Source organism: Fukomys damarensis, unplaced genomic scaffold, assembly GCF_012274545.1.
Source record: "Fukomys damarensis isolate Sample0158 unplaced genomic scaffold, DMR_v1.0_HiC HiC_scaffold_9, whole genome shotgun sequence".
NCBI lineage: Eukaryota > Metazoa > Chordata > Mammalia > Rodentia > Bathyergidae > Fukomys > Fukomys damarensis.
In genome coordinates this window covers 24450944-24455645 of record NW_022900921.1, presented here as the reverse complement: position 1 = coordinate 24455645, position 4702 = coordinate 24450944, and the positions used below count along the sequence as shown (strand labels likewise).

At 48.1% G+C, this 4702-nt stretch overlaps 1 protein-coding gene across 1 annotated transcript in view; it reads right to left on the bottom strand.

Moving 5' to 3' along the window:
• The window catches only part of Ergic1 (endoplasmic reticulum-golgi intermediate compartment 1), a 107670-nt gene that overhangs the window by 33986 nt on the left and 68982 nt on the right, over positions 1–4702 (bottom strand). The gene's annotated exons all lie outside the window — the stretch shown is intronic.

The window sequence follows — 4702 nt, the reverse complement described above, 5'->3', positions numbered from 1 at the left end:
AAAAAAAAAAAAAAAAAGAAAAAGAAAGAAAAAGCAAAGAGGCCAATGCTTAGGGAGGAAGGATGGGTAACAAGCACATATATTAGAGAAAGATTCAGGTTCAAATCCTGGCTTTGGCACTTTCTATGTTTGCCTCTATGAACCCATCTATTAAATGGTGACAATATTGCTCATTTACTGATGGGGTGGTTTAAACATTAAAATGGGAAGTGGTGGTCTTGGTAGGGCTTAGGGTCTGGCATTAGTGGACACACAGGACCTACTGCCTTTCTTCTTGGAATTCTCTCCCACCAGGAAGTCCCTGAGAGCCTTTTTAAAGTCCTAGGGAGGATCCAAGGTTAGCAACATGATCAGACAGCTGTATGAGCTTCCTGTGGCAGCTATAACAAATTATCACACAGTCAACGGCTGTGTGATAACCAGAATTTATTTCCTTATACTTGCACAGCATTTCCTTCCTCCCTCATACAAGAGCTCTTGTGACTTCACCCCACCTACCCATCTTGCCTACTTGCATAACCCAGCATCACCTTGCCATCTCAAGACTCCTAAAGCACTCATATCTGTAAGGTTCCTTGTGCCATGAAAGGTAACAGCCATTAGGACAGGGACATGGATATCTCTGGGGGGTAGGGGATCATCACAATGACCATAGTTAGGGACAGTGGCATGGTGTCAGGATCTGTTAGCAACACACATTTATTCAGTGATTCTTTGGGTACCTAGTCCTTCCAGGTGCTAGAATTGGTAATGCACCACATAAACACGGTCTGTGCTTCCAGGCAACTCACACACACAAGAACCAGGTACCACTCACCTCCCAAATAAGTATGTTGCCACCAACTATGATTAGTGCTGCAGGGTGCCCTGAGGTAGATGACAGGGTGCCTGCCCTTTGGGAAGAGCTGGCTGTGGCTTAAGGCCTGGAGGATAAGCAAGTGTGGTGCCAGCAGAAGGGAGGGAGGTCCTGATAGCATGTGCAGAGGCCTGGAACTGGGGAGGGACAGCTCATTTGAGGAGCTACATGAAGGTCACCATGGCTGCAGCATGACAGCAAAGGAACCGTGGTATGTGACAGTTGCAGAGTGGGCAGGACTGATAGGCAGCTCAGAGGCCCTGGCCTTTAGACTTAATGCTGAGCACAGCTGTACAGTAAGGACTGCTCTTTAATGGGGTCCCTCTGACTGCCTCAAGGCTGCCATCATGGGACTAGGAGGCTGCAGCCTGACAGGCGAGAGGGATGGAGAGGAGGCAGGGAGGCAGGCTGTCCTGTGCAGCAGGCCAACTCACTGATGGATGGCCCTCAGGGTCATGGCTGCACTTCTTTCTGGACCCATTCTCTAGAAATGGAGTCCCTGAAAATGAGCCGACCTGGAGTGGGGGAAGGCACCAAGTTCTACAGGTGATGCTGAGCTTAAGGTGCTCTGGAGATGGAAGGCAATGGTGCCTGTGTGGTGCTTAGTTTAAACATTATTAGGATGGGGACCTAGAGATGTTGGTCAATGGGTACAGGTTAGAAAGGAGGAGTTTCGGTGCTCTATTGCACAAGCAAGATAATCCACAGTCAACCATAATATATTATTTGTAATTAGCGAAGGGGGCCGTTGTGTGACAGGGATAGCTAATCCTATTTCAAATTAGCTAAGAGGATTTAAAATACTATCAACACAAAGAAATGGTAAATAGTTGATCTGATCTTTTAACAATGAGTCAAAACACCTCCTTGTACCCCATGAATATATACAATTATTATTATTTGCCAATTAAAAATAAAATAAAACTGGCCAAGGATGTAGCTCATGCCTGCATGGTAAGTCCTGGGTCCTGAGTTCAATTCCTGGTACTACAAAAACAAAACAAAACAAAAAACTAAGCCAGGCAAGGTAGTGTATAGCTGTAATCCCAGCACTCTGGGAAGCTGATGCAGGAGAATTCCAAGTTTCAGCCCAGTTTGAGCAACTTAGTGAGACTGTCCTGAAATAAAAAATTAAAAAGGGTTGGGGATATAGTTTGGTGTGAAGCTGGGTTTAATTCCCAATACTGTTAGTCAATTGATCCATCAATCTAGAAAAAAAGGTCCCTTAGGTCCTTTTCAGACTAAAATATAAGGGTTCCCTGATCTAAATCATGAAACTTCAAGAGAACCTTGGAAATGGTCATATCTTGGGGAAAGGATGAGTAAGGCTGGGGCGAGGGAATTGGTTTTTACCGAGTATTGCCTTTGTGTCCTTAGCACTGAGCACGATATAGCTGGTGCTCACTTAACAAGGAAGAATGGGCTGAGAAAGGCAGTCAGGGCTTGTTTCCTTGTGGGGGCCAAAGGACATTCCCAGGGACAGGACAGACACACCTGTGCCATAACTTTCAGACTGCTGGCCCCAGCCCACTGTGGTGGTGTCGGGATGGGGGGGCAACTAGGGAAGCCAATACGTGCATTCACATAATCCCATCCGCTCCTGTGAAATGTCTTGATCCCTATTTCAAAACCAAGAAACAGGTTCAGAGCGGGTACGTTCCATTCTCAAGATCACACAGCAGGAAATGGCTGAGCCATTAGAGAGCGCGCCCCAGGTTTTCTACAGCTCACACTGCCTCCCCTCCTTTCCTCAGTATTGAGGGTCAAGGGAGAAAACGGGAGGGCCCTGGCCCCTAGAGGCCAAAGAATGTGGGGATAGCGAACAAGGGCTTATGCTTGGAGTGTTCACAGTACCGACCTGTAGTGCACAGAAATGAAGAACAAACTCTGGCGGTGAAGGATAAGCCCGAGGAGGATGGACACCTTGATAGCCAGATAAATCCCTTTCCTTAGCCTTCAGCATCCAAATTCTACCCCAGCCACGGTTTGCAACTCTAGAGGGAGGTCAGTAAGGAAATTTCTGGGTGATTAACAAAACAGTCACCAAGGGAGAGCCCCCACTTCCCTTTCTAGCCAGTGAGGCTCTTCCTTGAAGCTCCTCACCTTTCCACCTGGCGAGCCTGGGCCTCTGCACATTGATGTGGCATTGTGGGATGATGTCATCCCCTGGCAATCCTGGGAGGTGACCTCAGCTGCAAGCGAGAATTCCAGGTGTGGCGCCATGGTGAGCTCATCGGCGCGGCCTCAGGGGGCCTCACCCGGGCACAGGTCCCCATCCTCCCAACCAGAATAACCAGAGCGGCCAGCTCCCTGAGCCACAGGGCCACCCAGAACAAAGGCGATGAGGTGCCAACCTGTGCAGCCCAGGCCAGTCTGGTTATGTAAGGTCCAACTGGCTGTTCCCAGGCTCCTTCCTGGGGGGCTCCAGGCCGCAGGATGAATGAGGTTCAATCACCTGTGCCACCCAATGAGGTCACTACAGCCGCCTTCCATGTCCAAGGCAAATGTTCCAGGCCTGCTGGCTTCCTGCTGCCCCAGCCAGGCCTTACTTAGGCCTGCTGCCCACAGCCGCTTCTCATCAGGGGCCTGCCAAGCCTAGCCGGCCCCATGGCAGGGGCTGAACTGATTCTAAAAGGCCAGAAATTGGCCCACCTAGAAGAAAAATAAATGCTTTTTGTGACATCCTTGTGGTTTGGGGACTCTCAAAGGTCTGACACTTAGCACGGGCAATGAGAAGACCCTTCCTTTGGAGGCAGTGGCAGATACATGTGAGCTCACCTCCTGGCTCTACCACTTAAAAGCTATTATGCCCAGGACAAACTGCATCATCCCTCTGAGCCTCAGTTTCCTCATCTGAACACCTGGAGAAAATTTCAATGAAGTCTAAAAACAGGCAAAATCAGTGTATGGTAATTAAAGTCAGAAACAGCTGCAGTGGTGGTGGGGTTACTGACGGGGGGCAGGGGGCTGAAGGGAACATGCAGGTGGTGGAAAAGTACTATGCCTTGATGGGACGATGGTCACTTGGGTAAAAACAGGAAAGCTCACCTTGCCTCACCTTTCGCTATATGTAAGTTATGCGAACCTAAGAAGAAGGAAAGAGAGTAAGGAAGGAAGAAGGGGGAGAGGAAAAGATGGAGAAAGGCAATTAGGGATAAGAATTCTGGTTACTAACAGGGCTGTTGGAACACTGGTAGATAAAGCTGGAGGCTGCTTGGGAGTGAGGGGACTGACTCTGCCCCATCTCTATCTCCCAGGGACCTAGCATGGGCTCTGCGTAAAGACAGTATAGCATCATAGGGAAATCCATGCTGCCAGAGTTCAAATCCTGGCTCAGCTCCCTCCTGGCTGATTGAGGTTGGATAAGGGACTTTGCCTCCACCAGCCTCAATTTCCCCAGCTACAAATGGGACCATCATAGTACAGCTGATCCTCTGTATTTGCAAGTTTTACATCCTTTGGTTCAACCAATTATGGATCAGAAATAATTACAAAAGAAATTGAGTTTGTACTGGACATGGACAGCCTTCTAAAAATCATTATTCCCCAATGAAACAGTATAATGATGAGAGCATTTACACTGAATGAAGATGCGTAAGTTGTCTAGAGATGATTTGAAGCATCTGGGAGGATGTGCACAGTTAAGTGCAAATACTAGGCTACTATACACAAGGGACTCAAGCACCGGAAGATTTTGGTGTCCTGGGGATAGAGGTCTCAGACCCAATCCCCAAGGGATCCAGGGGTCAACTGTATCTCTACTGGGGCCTCAGCAAAAAAAAAACAAAAATTTTTTTTTTTTTTTTTTTTTTTGAAAAGGGCCTCCCTTTTTTTTTTAGGCCACCC